Here is a 20,464-nt window from a genome sequence, read left to right as displayed (position 1 = left end):
TGTTTAAATTGAAACTGTTTCTTTGTGACCCCTTTTAACATTTAGAAGAGGATGCACCCAAAATTTATAAGTCTAGGTTAACAATCAGAACTATAAAAAAAAAAAAAAACATGTAATTTAACCCTTGTTTTAAATCATTTTTGGCATTTCTCTTTCCTTGCAAATGATAAGAAAAAAACAAATGTTGACTTAGAAATGCATTAAATATATACCATTATACTGAGCAAGGTTTAACCATTACCCTAAATTTCAAATAAGAAAGAAATAATTAAACGGGCCGGCACCTATCCTGGGTTGAGGCAGGACTACAATGGATGCGAGCTTATGGATTTGTCTGTTTCCGGAGTTGATTGGCCTCGGTAAGTGATTATCTGCTATAAACGATGACGTCACACATTATTACGTCAAGTGGAGATCATCAGTTCCCAGAAATGCTGGCCATCTGTCTTGAAATATGTTCACTCATAATACAAAAGTCTTCTTTTCAGGTCCCTTAATTTGGTGGCTGTATCCATTTTTAAGTTGAGCTGGGTAAAGGGTTTCTGTTCTTGTAAAATGAGTCATTTATCAAATCCGAGTACGGCTTTTGTCATAAAATTTTCAGTGTAGTCCTTATCGTGATAATGATAACTTTTTATTTAGTTGACTAGTTCAAGCTTTCTTCGCCTTTATCATTTATTTTCTTTTTTTTCTTTATTTTCTTTTTTAATTAATAAATTAATTTTTTTGTTACAGATGTTTCTCCTTTTTTACCCCATTGGCACCCCCCTCCCCACCCCACCTCCGCCCCGTCCCCAACTTTGTTGTCCATGTATATTGGTTATGTATACATGCATATAAGTTCTGTGGTTTATCTCTTCCCACCCCCCTTCCCCCTTCTGAGGGATGTCAGTCTGTCCCCTACTTCCATGTTTCTGGGTCTACCATATTCCTCAGACTATTATGTTCATTATATTCTGTATATAAGTGAGATCATGTGGTATTTGTCTTTTTCTGCTTGGCTTATTTCACTTAGGATAATACTTTCCAGGTCCCTCCATGTTGTCTCAAAGAATAAGAGATCTTTCTTTCTTATAGCTATATAGTACTCCATTGTGTATATGTACCACTGCTTTTTTATCCATTCTTCTACTGATTGGACACTTGGGCTGTTTCCAGATCTTAGCTGTTGTAAATAGTGCTGCTATGAACATGGGGGTACATATATTCTCCCTGATTGGTGTTTCAGGCATCTTAGGGTATATTCCTAAAAGCGGGATCACTGGGTCAAATGGAAGTTCAATTTTTAATTATTTGAGGTAACACCATATTGTTTTCCATAGTGGCTGCACCAGTCTGCATTCCCACCAGCAGTGTATTAGGGTCCCCTTTTCTCCACACCCTTGCTAACACTTGTTGTTTGATGATTTGTTGACGGCGGCCATTCTGACAGGTGTGAGATAATACCTCATTGTTGTTTTAATTTGCATCTCTCTGATGATTAGTGATGCCGAGCATTTCTTCATATGTCTCTTGGCCATTTGTATGTCCTGTTTGGAGAGGTGTCTATTCAGTTCCTCTGCCCATTTTTTAATTGGGTTTTTTGTCTTCCTTTTGTTGAGTTGTATGAGCACTCTCTCTATATATATATTGGAAATTAACCCCTTATCTGATATATCATTGGCAATGATGTTCTTCTCCCATACAGTGGGTTGCCTTTCCATTTTGATGATTGTTTCTTTTGCTGTGCAGAAGCTTTTGAGTTTGATGTAGTCCCCTGTGTTTATTTTCTCCTTTGTTTCTGTTGCCTTCGGTGATGTATCAGTGAAAATTCTGCTCTGTATATGATGTCCGAAATTTTGTTGCCTACATTTTCTTCTAGAATTTTTATGGATTCACAGGTCACATTTAAGTCTTTTATCCATTTTGAGTTTATTTTTGTGTATGGTGGAAGTTGATGGTCTAGTTTCATTTTTTGCATGTAGCTGTCCAATTTTCCCAACACCATTTATTAAAGAGGCTGTGTTTACTCCACTGTATGCTTTTGCAACCTTTGTGAAATATTAATTGAGCATATTGCCTTGGGTCCATTTCTGGGTTTTCAGTTCTGTTCCACTGGTCTATATGCCTGTTCTTGTGCCAGTACCAGGCTGTTTTGATTACAGTCGCTTTGTAGTATAACCTGATATCTGGTATTGTGATCCCACCTACTTTGTCCTTCTTTTTCAAAATTGCTGTGGCTATTCGGGGACTTTTTTGGTTCCATATGAACTTTTGAAGTATTTGTTCTAGTTTTGTGAAATATGTCGTTGGTATTTTGATGAGGATTGCATTTAATCTATGGATTGCTTTGGGTAGTATGGACATTTTAATGATGTTAATTATTTCAATCCATGAACAAGGTATGTGCTTCACTTTTTATATCTTCCTCTATTTCTTTTTTCACTGTCCTGTAGTTTTCTGCAAATAGGTCCTTTACTTCTTTGGTAAGTTTATTCCTAGGTATCTTAATTTTTTTTGCCGTGATAGTAACGGATTGTTTTTTCAGTTTCTCTTTCTGTGAGTTCATCATTGGTGTATAAGAATGCTGTCAATTTCTTAATGTTAATTTTGTATCCTGCTACTTTGCCAAATTCATTTATTAAGTCTAGTAGATTTTTGATGGAGTCTTTAGGGTTTTCTATGTATAATATCATGTCATCTGCAAATAATGACAGTTTCACTTCCTCCTTTCCAATTTGGACTCCTTTTATTTTTCCCTCATGTCTGATTGCTGTGGCTAAGACTTCCAGTACAATGTTAAATAAGAGTGGCGAAAGTGGACATCCCTGTCTTGTTCCTGTTCTTAAGGAAAATGCTTTTAGTTTCTGCCCATTGAGTATGATGTTGGCTATAGGTCTTTCATATATGGCCTTTATTATGTCAAGATATGATTCCTCTGTTCCCACATTGCTGAGCGTTTTTATCAGAAATGGATGCTGGATTTTTCGGCATCTATTGATATGATCATGTGGGAATGCTTTTTCGGCATCTATTGATATGATCATGTGGTTTTTATTCTTCATTTTGTTTATGTGGTGTATCACATTTATTGATTTGTGAATATTGTACCAGCCTTGCATCCGTGGGATGAATCCCACTTGGTCATGGTGAATAATTCTTTTGATGTATTGCTGCATTGGATTTGCTAGTATTTTGTTCAGGATTTTGGCGTCTATGTTCTTCAGGGATATTGGCCTGTAGTTTTCTTTCTTTGTAGTGTCTTTTTCTGGTTTTGGAATTAGAATTATGATGGCCTCAAAGAATGTGTTTGAAAGTCTTCCTTCTTCTTGAATTTTTTGAAATAGTTTGTGGAGAACGGGTGTTAGTTCTTTTTTGAATGTTTGGTAAAACTCCCCCGTGAAGCCATCTGGGCCTGGGCTTTTGTTTGCTGGGAGAGTCTTGATTACATCTTCAATTTCTTCTGTTGTTATTGGTCTGTTCAAGTTTTCTATCTCTTCCCGGTCCAGTTTTGGGAGACTGTGTGTTTCTAGAAATTTGTCCATTTCGCTTAGATTGTCGAATTTGTTGCCATATAATTGTTCATAGTAGCTGTTAACGATCTTTTGTATTTCTGTGGTGTGTCGGTTATTACTTCTCTTTCATTTCTGATTTTGTGTATTTGTGTTCTCTCTCTTTGTTTCTTTGTGAGTCTAGCTAAGTGTTCATCAATCTTGTTTATCCTTTTGAAAAACCAGCTCTTTGTTTCATTTATTTCTGCTCTGATCTTTACTATTTCCTTTCTTCTACTTGCTCTGGGGTTTTCTTTTTGTTTGCTTTCTAGTTCTTTAAGTTGTGAGGTTAGACAGTCAATTAGAAAATTTTTCTTATTTCTTGAGGTAGGCCTGTAGTGCTATGAACTTCCCTCTCAGAACTGCTTTTACTGCATCCCATAGATTTCGTGTTGTTGTGTGTTCATTTTCTTTGGTTTCCAGGAAGTTTTTATTTTCTTCCTTGATCTCCTCGGTAACCCATTCATTGTTTAATAACATGCTATTTAGCCTCCATGTGTTCAAATGTCTTTGCATGTTCTTGTTGCAATTGATTTCTAGTTTCATGCCATTGTGATCTGAGAAGATGCTTGATATGATTTCAATCTTCTTGAACTTGTAGAGATTTAGTTTGTGTCCTATTATGTGGTCTATCTTTGAGAATGTCCCATGTGCACTTGAGAAGAATGTGTATTTTGTAGTTTTGGGGTGTAATTCTCTGTAGATATATTTTAAATCCATTTGATCTAGTGCTTCATTTAGAGTCTCTGTTTCCTTGCTAATTTTTGTCTAGAGGATCTATCCAGTGGTGTCAATGGTGTGTTGAAGTCCCCTGCTATGATTGTATTGCTGTCAATTTCTCCTTGGAATTCCTCCAGAAGATTTTTAATATATTTTGGTGCTTCTATATTTGGTGCATATATGTTTATCAGGGTTATATCTTCCTGTTGGATAGATCCTTTCAATATTATGTAGTGGCTTTCTTTGTCTCTACTTATGGCCTTCATTTTGAAATCTATTTTATCAGATATGAGTATTGCTTCCCTAGCTTTTTTTTCCTTTTCGTTTGCTTGAAAGATTTTTTTTCCATCACTTCACTTTCAAACTATGTGAGTCTTTTGTTGTGAGGTGGGTCTCTTGTAAACAACATATAGATGATTCATGCTTTCTTATCTAATCAGCTACTCTGTGTCTTTTTATAGGAGCATTCAATCCATTTACATTTAAGGTGATTATTGATATGTACTTATTTATTGCCATTTTTGTTTAGTGTGGTTCTATTTTTCCTCCCATGTCTCCTGCTAATTACAGCAGTCCTTTTAACATTTCTTGCAGTGCTGGTTTGGTGCTAATGTATTCCCTTAGCCTTTTTTTTTTTGGTCTGGGAAGTCTGTATTTGACCTTCTATTTTGAATGATAGTCTTGCTGGGTAGTGTAGTCTTGGATTCAGGTCCTTGTTTTTCATGACCTTGATTACTTCATGCCATTCCCTTCTGGCCTGTAGTGTTTCTATTGAGAAGTCAGCTGAGAGCCTTATGGGGTTCCCTTTGTAGGTAACCTGTTGCTTATCTCTCGCTGCTTTTAGCATTCTCTCTTTGTCTTTAATTTTTGGCATTTTAATTACTATGTGTCTTGGCTTGGGCCTGTTTGGGTTCTTCTTACTTGGGACTCTGTGTGCTTCTTGAACTTGAATGCCTTCTTCCTTCACCAAATTAGGGAAGTTTTCTGTCACTATTTTTTTGAATATATTCTCTATCCCTTGCTCATTTTCTTCTTCTTCGGGGACTCCTATGATGTAAATATTATTATGTTTCCAGTTGTCCCACAGTTCTCTTAAGCAGTTTTCCTGTTTTTTAATCGTTTTTTTCCTTTTGGTTTTCTGATTGGTTGATTTTTTCTACCCTGTCTTCTAATTCACTGATCCGGTCCTCAGCTTCCTCTACTCTGCTTTTTAAACCTTACAATGTGTTTTTCATTTCTGATATGTCATTTTTTATGTCTTCTTGATGGTTTTTAATTTCCAGCTGGCTTATTTTCAGCGTCTCTATGTCCTTACTCATGCTGTTCAGCTTCCTCAAGATCATGGCTCTGAATTCTAGCTCTGTTAACATGCCTAATTGCTCCACATTGATCTCATCTTCGGTGGAGGTGTCTTGCTCTTTCATTTGGCTTCTGTTTCTGTGTTTCACCATTTTGGCTATCACTGTGGGCTTTGGAGCCTGTCAAGTTCTCCCTGTTGGTGTTGGTGTTCTGCTGTTTGTGGCTCCCTCTCCTGTGTTTAGATGAGCGAGGGAGGACCCACGTTAAACACCACTGTCAAGTCTTACTTCCCTGGTTAAAGTTGCCAGCCCAGGAAAGGTACTGTTATCCTCTAGCTTTTTGCCTGGAGGCTAGCAGTCCAGGTTACTTGATGAGTTTTGTGTTGTCAGTTCATTGGAAAACTCCCTCAGGTGCTCAGCATAAGGGGATTTCACGAGGGTGGGGCAGATGCTGGTTGTTAATGAGCCTCAATTAGCACTTCAATGGCCCACAGGGTGGGGTTGGATCTCCGAGGGAGGGGCTGCTGCCTCTCCCCAGAGCCCTGGGAAGGAGCAATGTGGCCACTGTCCTGCGTGGCTGCAACTCAGCCAAAGCTCTGAGCGCCCTCCAGATCCTGAGTGTCCCCTCACAGTTCCAGTCAAGTCTGCCCTCCCTCTGCCGGAGCCCAAGGTGAGTGGCTGTGGCTGTTTCAGCCTCTGTCCCGGCTGCGCTGTGGGGCCGCCTGGGAGTGTGACCCGAGGGCGCTGCTCCCAGCTGAGGCCACTGCCGAGCTGCCGACCGTGGGCTCCCAGACCTCATCTCGCGCCTTCATAATCCTACCAGGATCGAGTCAGTGTCCCTGGTTATATGGTCCTCGCAAGCTGCTTTTCTGTTGTTTTTTCCCGTCGGTTTGTCTGTGTTATAGTTGTAATTCCAGTTTGGTCCTGGGAGACGGTCTGTGCAGCTTCCGTTCACTCCGCCGCCGTTTTGGATTTATCATTCTATTTTCAACTAGGGAGTTAGGAGTCCTGTAATAATTTGAGATCTTTTGCCCCTAATCTATGCACTCACCTTCTCAAAGACTTAAGAAGACTGACTGTCAATTTTGTTATTTTGTTTCTAGTGGAAGAATGATAGAGTGATCTAGGGGTCCTTTTTCTGACACTGAAAAGTTCATATTCCCAAGGGGAGCGGTGTAGCACTTGGCCGTTTGCTCTGCCACGTTTCCAACCTTTATCACCGTGGTTTAGAAGCCTTGCCTTCCACCCTGTGAGGGTGCCGGTGCTACTTCTTGAAAAGCTGTCATGCTGATTATTCTTATTTTTAGATCTAGAGTATGTTTGTTTCACAGCTGACCAGCAGATGGCGTTGTCCTAGACCTTCAGCCGGACTTTTTTCATGGGACTTGCCATTCCTCTACTTCAGTTAATGCCAGAAAATAGCACCTGTGCATAAAAATACTTGCACTGTAGGTAAGACTATACCTGTGACTATGCTTTAAAACTCAGTTTATCAAACAGTCCTCTGGGGGGCGTTATTTACAACAAATCAATATTTTTAGAGCATCTGTGTTCAGGATGCCTTTAGCAATACATTATTGTGTTTGTTGATTCCTAGATTGTGTCCATTTATTTGTTCCTAAGAGGCACCTATAAATTTTAGAAAGTACACTCTGTTGGATAGCTAGTACGTTTGATCTGCAAATATTTGGGTCACAAAGTGGAACTTCGATTTAGAAAAGAAAAACAATCAGTGGAATAATTGATTTTCCACACACATCTCAGTCACTAGACCTAAGCCTACCTGAGAACTCTACAGAGGACAATGCGATCATCAGCAGACGCTTGTTGTATTCCTTAGCCCACTGTCTAGCCCCAGTGTGTCATCGTTATGACATTAACTCAACCCTGATCCATAATCCATGTCTTTTTTTTTTTTTTTGTCCTCACCTGAGGACATTTTTTCCATTTTTTGTTCAGGTAGAATGGGAGGGAGAGAGGAAGAGAGAGAAAGAGAGAAACATCGACGTGAAAGGGACACATCGAGTGGCTGCCACCCACACGACCAACCAGGGCCGGGGACAAACTGCAGCCGAGGTACGTGCCCTTAGCGGGAACCGAACCCGGGTCTCTCTGGACTGCAGGCCATCGCTCTAACCGCTGAGCCAAACCGGCCAGGGCCATAATCCATGTCTCTTGTCCTAGCCATTGTGATGGGCATGTGACACAGTTCAAAGCCAAAGTGCAACGTGTTCTCCTGCTCAGAGGGCTTCATTCAGGCTTGGGCCAATCAGCTCGAACCCCAGGCCTTTTGTTCTGTAGGTACGGGAGGCAGAGGTATTGTCCTCATCCAGGACTGCTGTCACGTAGTGTGCATGAATAGGCTACATTTTGAATGGCGCATCCTGCAGCTGTGTGTCACATGAGCGCTGTCATACCTGAAGTCCTGATTGAGCCCTGGCTGCTGCCGCTGGAAATCTTGTGACCGTGAGTGAAGCCAGTCCGAGGACAAAGCTGATATGCGAGTCGAGCGTAGAGAATTACATGACAAAGGAGTTTATGTGCAGACATATAGTTTTGTAATAATGGAACAATGGCATTACAGTTGATATGTAGTAAATCTCATTTAATATATAAAATACGCAAAATTCTATTTAATGCAGTTAAAAATACACAGAATTGTATTTAATGCACTTAAACTTGAAGAGAAGCAAATATCAGATAAGGTGTTCACCCTAAAGATTATCGGTCATCTACAAAATGCCATTAAACTAAGAAAATCATGAAAACAATTAAGCATTTAAGATCAACATATTCTCTCCTAATTAAATGTTCCAATTTTAGAGAATATTACTCTGAAGAAAGCAAATAGCATTGTTTACTTTCTTTTCCCCTTGTATTTCTTAGTTTGAAAATATTCATAGCATTTGTGTTCTCTGCACAATAATTCCCATTTGTGTGTGTGTGTGTGTGTGTGTCCTTAGCTCCACACATACGTGGATTTATGCTTACCACCTTTGCCTTTCCTGCAGTGTCTCCTTCCGGCCTCTCTGTGGTCCTGAGGTCAGCTGCAGGTCACCATGGAGACCTGTTATTATTATAGCTCGTGAGTGTTAGATTCTCTAATTTTCAGTTAATGCCAGAAAATAGCGCCTGTGCATAAAAATACTTGCACCGTAGGTAAGACTATACCTGTGACCATGCTTTAAAACTCAGCTTTTCAAACAGTCCTCTGGGGGGCGTTATTTACAACAAATCAATATTTTTAGAGCATCTGTTCAGGATGCCTTTAGCAATAAATTATTGTGTTTGTTGATTTTTAGATTGTGTCCATTTATGGGACTCTATGTCCCTATTTTTATAATTAAATGGCAACCTAACTAAGAGAGATGTTTCTTGATAACACTCTTTCCCTTGGATTTCCTAGATGCTGTTTCAGTTCTTACTGGCATTGAATATTACTGAGGAAGTCTGGGGCCAACCTCCTGTACCTCCCTTCTAGGTGACTTTGCTTTTAATTGAATAGAGGAAGAATTCTTTCTTTCTTTCTTCTTAAACTTCTAGCATTTAATTATGATTCATTTCTACCTCAGCCACTCTGGATCCGATTTTCCAGCTAAAGCATCTTCCAGTCGGCAGATTGAAGTTTTTCTGCACTTGAGTGACATTTTCCTGTATGATACCTATGGATGCTTGTCTATTGTTTTGTTTCTTTGGAGTCTCTACTTCAGGAACACAAGTCACCTTTATGCTGTTTTTTCCTTGCTCCTTCCTTTTAGCCATCGTCATAGCTCTAGTTGTAATCTTGCTGCCTCCGTCTCTCTGTTCATTTGATTATCTCAGACTTTCCATACAACATTAATTTTATTTGATTTTAGCCATGTCTGTGCTGATTCCTGCTATTTAGAATTTGCTTGCTGTATCAGAAATTGTGTGTTTTGCTTCTCAATTTATTTTCTCATCTTTGAGCTATCATTTTTCCTCTTACCTTTAAAAACTTAATTAAATTTTTTTTACAAAGGTCTTTAGAGTGCAAAACATTGGTAGGAAATCAGCCAGTGCTCCCTAGGTGGTGTGTTCTACCGAAATTATTTTTCTGTCGAGTATATTTGTGCAGCATTTATATCACCTTCTTTTCTTCTTGCTCATTCAGACGCTGTTGTTCTGATACAGGCTAATTCTTTTTGATACCTGATGTACTTTTGACACACAAATGAGTTTATTTTTCAGCAATTTTTTCCTTTCTCCCTGACTTCATGAGAGGAGAGTAATTACCTGCCTTATTGATTTTGCACTTCCCATGTGGCAAGGATGTCATGGACAGAACTTTGAGTGTGTTTGCACAACAAGTTACACTCCTGACTCCATCTTTGGCCATGAGGGGCATGTCCTGGGCAGCTGCTGGTCCCAGACTCAGGAGTTAGTGGAGCAGAATGAAATCCAGTCCCAGTCCTTGAACTAATCTAAGACTGTCCCAGCTAAGCCTGGGAATACCACAGCTATTTCCCAGACTCATGAGCAAGAGAAATGGCTAATACAGCTCTTCACTTTATGTGTAAATTGTTTTTTCCTCTCACATGGATTGTTTTCAATGTATTTTTCTAACGCCTCTGACTGTGAAGGCAGGGAAGGGGATCGTGCAGCTGAGGCTAAGACAGACCTGGGTGAGAGAGAGCCCTTGCACGGCCTTCTGGGAAGATTTCCCTCCCAGGGCTTTGGCAACTTCTTTCTCTATGTACAGTATCGTGGAAGATGTTAATTTTTCTACTGCCCTGCCTTTCTGCATTGCTATTTAGGGCTTTTACTTCTGAGAGTTTTCTCTGACCTTTTACAAAGCTGTTTAATCACTGCGCTAATCTGCTTACCCTCAAATTTGAGGATATCAATATAAATTCTTAGACCATTACTGAGATGCACTTTCTTTCCTTATCACTAGCTCTGGGGAAAGAGGAATTCATTTATGTATTATGTAGAAATGTCACATGGAATACTTAAACAGGTCATAGACACAAGTTCAGATGTATTTTTGTGCGGGAAGTATATTGCCTATCAAAAAAAAAATCTAGCTGAGAAGAATTTTTTCTAAAACTATGTTCTAGTATATTACATATCTCAATGTATTTAGCTTCAGTTTGAAATAATACTCCTTTTAGTACTGTAGAAAAAAATCTAAGGAAAATCAGCTCTGTATAAATGTAAAAGGATTAAATGTTAGCACTAAGGTGAACAGATAAAGACATGCAAAAAATACCATGCTTTTGGGTTTTTTATTTCATACTATATATATCATATATTGACTAATAGGAAGTCAGTTGAAAGTCAATAAGATGAGGTCTTTCTTTCTTTTTTTTTAAGTCCTCACCCAAGGACATTTTTGCATTTATCTTCAGATAGAGCGGGAGGGAGGAACAGAGAGAGAGAAACATCGATGTGAGAGAGACACATGGAGTGGCCGCCACCCACATGACCCTAACCCAGGTTGGGGACAAACAGCGACCAAGATACATGCCCTTAGTGGGAACCAAACCCAGGACTCTCTGGTCCTCGGGCCGATGCTCTAACCGTTGAGCCAAACTGGCCAGGGCAAATGTGGTCTTTCTTAAACATCTGTCACCAGCATATTATACTTGACATAAAATAAATATTTCAATTTTTTCATGCCACTTTATTTACATGAGGCCACTAATTAATATATTTCTATCCAGCTAACTTGTCATATTATAACAGAGTATGTTATTTTTGCTTGCTTTAAACTTGACCAATTTATTGAGGTATGCCAGTGCATGACCTAGGAATTTTCAAATACTCCATTAGGAATGAACTTAAGGATTTAAAAAAAATATTTAGTGCATCAGCAAATAGAGAAAATGGCTTAGCAGAGGCATCTTTCATCTAAAATTGTTGAAGGGATCTATATCAATATTTGCTAGAATTATCATGCAGCGGATTAGGCTATGAATTATACAACAATAATATTTATTTTAGGAATTGGTCTTTGAGAAGTCGAGCTTTAATGGGAAGTAAGGGAGGAAGGAGAGTGATTATAATGCATATCCATTTGACCGGTTCTGTTGTATTATCCCAAAGAATTTATACTTTGAAAAAACAAAGACTAAAATTTATACAGCAAAATGCAGGCAATGAAATGAAATACAAGTGATCTGAGTAGCAAGTGATCCTGCTTATAATGTAGAATGGAAGCAAATTATCACGCACAGAGGAAAACCATCATCTCCTCTTGTTGGTTCGCATAGGGTCATTTAGTATTTAAATCAACTTTAATTACTGGCGAGCTGAATTGTTCATTCATGGGTTGTCTGTAGCAACAAAGATGGCACATTTACCAGCACTGTGGAAATTCTACTGTGCAGCAGCATCTTCCTTGGTGGGTATTGCCTGGCAGGGCAATTTAGATGGATTTACCCAAGAGCATTTACTAAGCCAGTGGCAACAAAGCTTTCAAATTCTTAGCTTCTGAGTCTTTTTACTTTTTCATTTATTTATTTTATTTTTTTGTGGCTTCTACTTTTTGAAGTATGCTTTCTTAAAAGTAATGAATTAACCATGCATTTTTGTGATTTTTTAATTAGCAGTGGAGGAGGTGCGTTTGTGTTATAATTACCAGGTTGCCCGTGAGGATTGGTAGAGACCAAGCACTGTAAGCTAATTCTTCGGGGTGTATTCTGATTCACGGGAATTGGGGTCACAGATATTCCTTTTAGGTCAAACGGAGAATACTGTATGCATTATTCTCGAGTTAGAAAACATTTCAAATTATTTAGATAACTGTTACAAAGAAGGAGAAGTCCGTGCCTTATTCTGAGACTGCCCAAATGCAGTATTTGATCCCAGTTTGAGGCATAACTCAGGAGTGAAAGTAAACCTCTACTTACAAGCTGACCTGTCTCTTCTTCGCAGACGGTCCGGAGGGTGCTCACAGATCAGCTGCCACGGCACCCGGTTAACTGTGACATTTTGAAATGATTGTGGTTGTAGAACTTCCTGCGGGCGTTTGCTGCTTGCTCTGTTGAATTGCACGCATTTTTCAGTCAAACATTTTCCTGGCTGCATCAAAGGTGTTGAGTAACTGTGTTAACCTTGGTGTGTTTTGGCAATAGGAGATCAAGTAAAAGTCAATAAATGTCTCCCACAACCCTGATGAACTCCAAGGGCACACACGGAGGTGTTTATGAGCTGTGGGGGACAATTTGGTCAAGTATACGTTTCCTTCAAATTGCTTATTGCCATTTTAGCGTTAGCAGAACATATTTCAAGTCACTTCTTTGACAGAACATATTGGTTGGCATTGCATAAGCTTCTGTGTTTCTCTAAGACAGATGGCAGTCACCCATTTCTGCACACTGTTATCTTTTAGCTTTAAGTATTACATTTACTGGTGAACTGGACTTTGCTCTAGTTTTTTTTTTTTAATAGTTCTGCATAACATCTCTTTACAAAGAAACATTAAGATGGGTGCCTATAGAATTATAATGGTGGAAGAAGTAAAATGCTTTAAAGATGAGTTCACATTTGTGATTAGAGTTGCTTTCTTTGAGCTGACTGTTTCCAGTTTTCTTCTGCCTTAAATTTATTTTAAAAGGATAGTCATAGACATTGCAAAAACAAGTACATCCTAACTGGAAAAACCCTCCATGTTATTCTTTTAGTTTTTCAGAAGTAAAGAAGTAAAAGTAGCCCTGGCTGGTTTGGCTCAGCAGTTAGAGCGTCAGCCTGTGGACCAGAGAGACCCGGGTTTGGTTCCTGCTAAGGGCATGTGACTCGGTTGCAGTTTGTCCTGGTCCCCTGTTGGAGTTGTGTAGGTGACAACCAGTCGGTGTGTCTCTCTCACATCGATGTTTCTCTCTCTCTTCCTCCCTCTCTCCCTCCTGCTCTATCTGAAGATAAATGCAAAAATGTCCTCGGGTAAGGATAAAAAAATAAAAATAAAAAATAAACATTAAAAAAAGTATAGAACTAAAAGTATAGCTTAGGGTTTTACTTATATTCATGTTACTCTTCTAAAAATTTTGCTTTCTTATGCAGAGAAATCCTAAAGAATATAAATATATTGAATCTCTAATATTTTAAAATTTAAATATTGGTCAAAATATATTCTTTTTGAAATGAAAGTTAAAATCTATGATCCGTTGAAGTAAATATTCAAGCCGGCATATTTTAAAATGAAGTGAGATGTAAAAGGTTAAATAATTCATGACTCACCTCTTTCTCTCAAGTTCTTCTAATACAGAGGGAAAAAAATGATTTTGTTTAAAATTTGGTATACCTGGATTAAAAAAAAAAAATTAAAAAAGCCCTGGCTAGTTTGGCTCAGCAGTTAGAGTGTCAGCCTGCGGTCCAGAGAGACCCAGGTTCGGTTCCGCTAAGGGCATGTACTTCGGTTGCAGTTTGTCCCTGGCCCTGGTTTGGTTGTGTGGGTGGCAGCCACTCGATGTGTCCCTTTCACATCGATGTTTCTCTCTCTCTCTCTCTCTCTCTCCCTCCCCCTCCCTCCCTCCCTCTCTCCCTCCCTCCCTCCCACTCTGTCTGAATAAAAAGTGAAAAAATGTCCTCCGGTGAGGGTAAAAAAAAAAAAATTAAAATTTGGCATACTCTTTTTGTAGAGACTGGCATGTAGTAAGTAATAACTATTTGGGGAGAATAAAAGAACAAATGTTTAATTTATTGAAATATACTTAATTTAAAGTAAGGCTATTTTAAAAATCTATTTAGTGATTCTGGAAGATATTGAAATTGTCCTCTGGACTTCTGATAGGTACAATTTACAATATATTCTGACATCCTTCTTCTTCTTCTTTTTTTTTTTTTAATGTTGTATGTTTGAAATAAGAAAGTTTAATGACTATGTGATGAAATAGCCACTCTTTCAGAGAGGGTATGAAGTCTTACAGTCCATTTCCTGGGCGAGGTTGTATCTAGCTGGCCTGGTGGCAGCCAATCTTCCCTGTAGGATCCACAGGCTCTAACAGCCCCTGACCCACTGCCCAGGAGGCTTCACAAGTTCCCCCTTGAATGTCGCTCAGGACAGTTTCAGCTCAGGACTTTCCACCACCACTGCCTGCGCTCATTCACAGCCACGTCCTAAGCTGTTCTGTTGTCTACTGATCGTCCTAACCTTGCTCTACTCTTTCACGAAGACCACAGATAAATGCCTATTGGCCCAAACAAAGTGCTTCTTCCTCCATTTAGCCTCTTCTGCCTTTGCCCCGTGAGGCCGTTGCCCATTTCTTCTCTCCGTCCCTGCTCCTTTGACCACAGGACAGGGCTGGTCCCGCCCGGACTGCTCTTTCTCAGCCTATTCACGGGCTCCTCGTTCACGGCCACGGTCTGAACTCTCACTGAGGGCTGTTGACTGCAGCATGTTCATCTCTGTTGCTGACATCTCTTGAATTTCAGATCTCTCGTTCCAATGCTAGTTGATGGACATGGGCTCTTGTATGTACTTATGCTCAAGTCTAATTTGCCATTTCAGTGCCCTTCACCTTTGCTTCAGGCACTCATTATCCCTCTCTTCCATCACTGCTGCCTCCCTTTGCTCCCACAACCGCGCTGCTGGCGGTCAATCAGTCGTCAGGTCTATCAGAAATGTCTTTCAGACGTTGCTCAGATCAGCCTTTTCCTTTCATTTTTTTGCAATTGCCATTCCTTCTTGCTTGTTATAACTGCTGGATAATTGATCTCTCTGCTTTCTATATTTCGCCTACTCTAATTTAAACGCTACAACAACTCCAAAATTTTCATCTTTCTAGAGGGTCTAATTTCCATCTTGTCACTTTCCCGATCAAAAACGCTGTTCACGCCTTCTTTCCAAGTAAAAGTGCACGCTCTTTCCTCCTGGTATTTGAGGCCCGACGCAATCTGTCTTTACATATTTAGCTATGCTTATTTCCTACATGCCCTTTCCCCAACTCCATGTCTCGTGTCCAACTTTTATACAAATACTGTGTTTTAAACATTTCATCCACAATATTTTGTTTAACTAGTTTACTGAGAAATCATAACTCGTTAAATTTTAAATATGGCAAAGCTTTATCCCCCACCCCCGTCCAGTCATGCTCTCCATTTTTCTGGAATAAACCCTCCTTGCTTTAGGGGTTTGTCACCTCTTTTCATGACATTGGCCAGCTTCTGAAATGTGAAGTAATTTCAGTGTTCTGACAGTCTTATTTCAAGTCTCAATCCTGATCCAAAGTCTTTCAGCTTCCCAGTATAGGGTAGGACCTTTGACCTAGTGATGTGCAGGGGTAGGTGATGATTGGTTTGTGGTCTGCTTTTTATACCCCTGTCCCCCTCTGCACTAGCTCTTCCAATGGGGATTGAAAGAGCAAGAGGGAAACAGGCGGATCTCCGCTTGCGGAGAGGGTATCGATCTCTCTCTGTTTGGCTCGTTGCCCATGGAGCGCTGATGGCACAGGGTGACTTGAGCCTGCCCCGTCAGTGAGGGTCTTAGGAGAACTCTGTGCTCCCACAGTTCCTTGGAAGTTTATGTCAAATTCTCCGGTTGACTTTCAGCTGTTGGTATCATCATGACACCTGTTTCTGATAGATGAGTCTTATTTTCCTTTACTACTCTGGTGATCACAATACAACCTCCCCGCCAGGGTCAGTTCTCAGGCTTATGGGCATCTGTGGGAACGGGCGTTTCGAGTGAGAGTGGCCTGGCCCATTGATAGCTGGGCAGTCTTCCCTTACATCACCTCTCTTTCCATGTATTTCTTCCCGTGCCTGAGTAGTCGAGGGAGATTGGCTTGTAGCCCGGATGTGCCCCAGATGGCGAATAGGGAAGCGAAAACACGCATCTGTGTCTTACGTGGCAGGGGAGGTAGCAAGGACACTTGTAAGCCCAGTGTTTGGGAGTTAGATCTCCTTTTCCTAGCCCTTCGGTCGCCTTTTTACACGAGCACTACTCCCCTCCAAGGGGAGCTCTTCTTTCCTAGTCCCGCGCTGCCTGTTACGGCAGCCACTAGCTACACGTGACTACTGAGTACTTGAAATCTTACTGGTGTTAATTAATATTCATTGTAAGTGTAAAACACATCAGATTTCATAGACAGGATAAGAAGTAATATAAATTTTCTGATTTTCAAAATATTTATTTTGAATATATTGAATATACATCCAATAGAGTAAAAATATATTGAATATTTTGAATATATAGTTTTAGGTACTGTTATTGCAATTAATTTCAATTCTTTTTATCTTTATTAATGTGGCAATGAGAAAATTTTAAACTACATATGTGGCTTATATCATTCTGTTGGATAATGTTGATTTAAGAGATAGGAAGTGTCATTTAAACCCTAAGTAGAAATTTGTTTTACTTTATAGAATCTAATGAAAAGTTTTTCTCTATTTATACTGTTCAGCTCTAAAAGCATGGGTCAGAATTAATTTGATCTGTAAACTGGACCAAACTGGTCATTATACCTGGATTATAAGTATTAGACAAAAGTTAAGATGTTTATGAGTCTGCAGACTTAATGAAAATTGAAGTCTACAGGAAAATGTACACCATAATGAAAATCAACCAATGTTAAGGCTAGAAATCAACATATTATTAGTAAGTTTTGTGGTAAATTTTGATAAAATGGTACAAGTTGTTTTCATCATACTTGTTAGTATTACCAAAATATTGCAATTATTTTTTTTCCAAACTAATCTAAAAATACATTCTATCCTATAATTAAATCTGACTTTAGGTTGAGCACGCCTTACTGAAATAAAGCACATTGTTTTCTTCTACTTATGTGAGTAGGGTGATAGGTTATAATTAAATAAAATACACGTTTCCTGTTTTTTTAAGTTAAAGTGAAAACATGCTAGACATTTATGAATATAAATCACCATTAACTATAGAATTATATGACTTTATCTTTTTAGAAAGCCATAAGAATAGCAGATTCTATCAAGGTAACCTCTATGCCCTTATTTTAGTCATTCTGAAATATTTAAACACTTACTTAAAATGAAGTTGTCCTTTTTCTTCTGCCTAGATGTCACATCTTCTTGGTGAAAGAAACATCTAAAAATACTCTCCTTCCCGATCTAATTGAAGGTATATGAGAGTATGCCATAATTGGTATTCTGATTGCACTCAGATTCCCCATCATCCCCATTTTTGTTTCAATACTGTCATTATCATAGTTTTACATTATCATACTTACAGCACTTAATGATACATGCAGGGAAGTTGTAAAAAATGAGAAGTGCAACTGTGGGTCTTAGAAAAAAATATACCTGAGGCTTTCTGAGAAGGATGTTTAATGGTGAAGTAATAAACATAAAAATAACCAATAATGACGAATGGCAACCCCAACAAGGAATGTGGAGGTGCTCTTCCAGTCCAAATGGAAACGTTTGACATGTCAATATCATTGGCCTAATCTGTGTTACCTATTTGACCCTGGTAGAAATCTCCTCTGTTACAAACTTCAGCTAGATCGGGAGAGGAAGTATGAAGAGAAAGAAGAGGTCTGGATTTTGTTTGATGTTTTTGTCCCGGATTTATGCTATAATGGGAATTTCTTTGAAAGGATAAAGCCCATGATTGAGGCAGCTCTTTTCTTCCTTTTTAGCTGCTATTTTGAGCTGCTAACTGCTGACCACAACACATTTATATTTAAAATGAATGGTTTTAAGAACACTAAAATCACTTTAAAATATGTGTAATTTAAAAAGTAAGCATATGGATTTTATTCAGAATAATGCATATAGTATGTGTGTGTATATATGTGTGTGTGTGTGTATATATATGTGTGTGTATGTGTGTGTGTGTATATCTCACATTATATACATATATATGCATGTGAACATTTCTCTAAATAAAGCAAGTTATTTTGATCAATTCTGAAAAATAATTCAAAATTGTTCATAAGCCAAAATGCCATAGGCTCAGGGAAATTGAGCATTTGTTTCAATTTGGATAAACAGGGTAAAATATTGTGCTATAGAATCAAACGGATTGAAATGCAAAGAAAATAAAGTGAAGTTGCATGGCCCCTTAACATCTGCAACAGGGCTATAAAACATCAGGAAGACAGAAGACTCACAGAGACCTGAGCTTTCTAGGCATCTGAGATGGAGGTCGCCATGATTATTACCTACCGTCTGCAACTTTCCATTACTTACCAAGTGACTATCCTGGCTGCATTTTATGACCTTGCTCAACCTAAGTATCTTAACAATGGTAACCCCTCTTGAGGCTCATTAAATAGTGAAAAAAAAATAGATATGTAATTTCTGATGTAATTTAGCCTTCTCTCAGAAAAATCTTTAAAATAGGGTAAAATATGCTTTGGGAAGAAACAGCGATTGATGTTTCTTAAAGATCTATGATTTATTAGATTTTATTTATTTCTATACTTTGCTTCAACAGTTTTGTATCTCAGGTTGATGATCCTTCAAAAGATTGGATGGGAGGCAGTTAGAGACTGGATATCGGAATCATCTGTGTAAGGAACTGATTTGCTGTTCATCCTTTATAGTTAGAAAACAAATGCACCCAGCTGCTCACTGTCACAGGACGAAGTAGGTGAGAGCAGCAGGACGAACGGACCTCCAGATTCTGTGTTTCACAATGCTCCCCAGGGAAAACTGAGAACTGATGTGGCCAGTTGTCGTCCACATTGAGGAACGAGTCGTATTGGTACATCCCAGCCTTGTTTTGAAAAGTGGCTTATTAGAATTTACATGCCTCAGAGTTTGCTTTCTGTCTTGGCATTTATGGAGTATATTTCAGTCTATTACATTATCTTACTTGATGACTTCAAAAGCTGATGTTGAAATTTTCTTTTTTATATATTCAAAGATAATCTCCTTCTGCTTGATAGAAGACATATACCTTCTTGTCTCTGGGCTGCTTTGAAATTAGCCAGGTTAATTTAAGTACTTGAAACAAACTATGTATAAACAAATAACTTTTGTATTTAAAGAGATCTCATAAATTCCAGCTTATAAGTATTAAAATCACTTTCTTCTTCTTTGTCCGCACTGCTACTTCCTAGGTAATTACTACAGTCTCCTAAGAAACTACCCCCACCTCCAATACTACATTATTTATAGCTGATTCACAAAGTGCCTTCATAAGGGGTGTTTGGGAAAGAGGACTGATCACTTGGCTGAATAAAGATTTAATATCTGCAGCAAAGCACTTGTGAACCTTGAGTTCAATGTACCTTCTTAGCCTTATGTATCACCATTCCAAACTTCCAACTCAACAGGCTTCATTAGTTGTCCGTACTTCCATTCATAGGTTTACACGGTCCAGCAGGCTCTTCCTTCTAGCTTCTTTTTGCTCGGATTTATAAGAACCAACTGAAATGCCGCATCTTCTGTGAAACCGTTTTCTGATTCTACCACATAGAGCTTTCTTCTCTCTCCCATGTAGTATTTTGAAAATGCATAGATTTTCAAGTAAACACATTATATGGTGGTTATTAGTTTATATGTATTATATGACCCAGAACTGAGGATCCCCTGCAGCAGAATGGCTTCTTGGGTCTTAGGTAAGATAACAATAGAAGACAAGAATTTTATAGACTTCATGATGTTCACTGTGCCTTGAGATTATACAACACTATGGTCTAAGTCTATTTCGAAGAAGTTAATTTCATAAAAATTTATTTGTCCCAATGTCGCAAAAGTCTCCATTCTTCTCCCAGCTTCACGCCTCCTCATTGTAACTGGTCCATCATTTGCAAGGGAGACGTAAGGTAAACCTATTTCTGTTTGTATTTTCCTAGAGGTTATGGTCCTTGCCATTCCCTAACTTCCATGGAAACCGGTATGTGATGATTTGAAGATACTGAAATACCTATTTTGCATATGGTTCAGGGGAAGTTATCTCCAGTTTTACATCAGAGGGGACTAAACCCTATGGAAAGTTAAAATGAAGACCATCGTTGAGATATTCTAAAGCAA

Source organism: Molossus molossus, unplaced genomic scaffold (assembly GCF_014108415.1).
Source record: "Molossus molossus isolate mMolMol1 unplaced genomic scaffold, mMolMol1.p scaffold_m16_p_4, whole genome shotgun sequence".
In the NCBI taxonomy this organism is placed as follows: Eukaryota; Metazoa; Chordata; class Mammalia; order Chiroptera; family Molossidae; genus Molossus; species Molossus molossus.
This window is presented reverse-complemented; position numbering follows the sequence as displayed.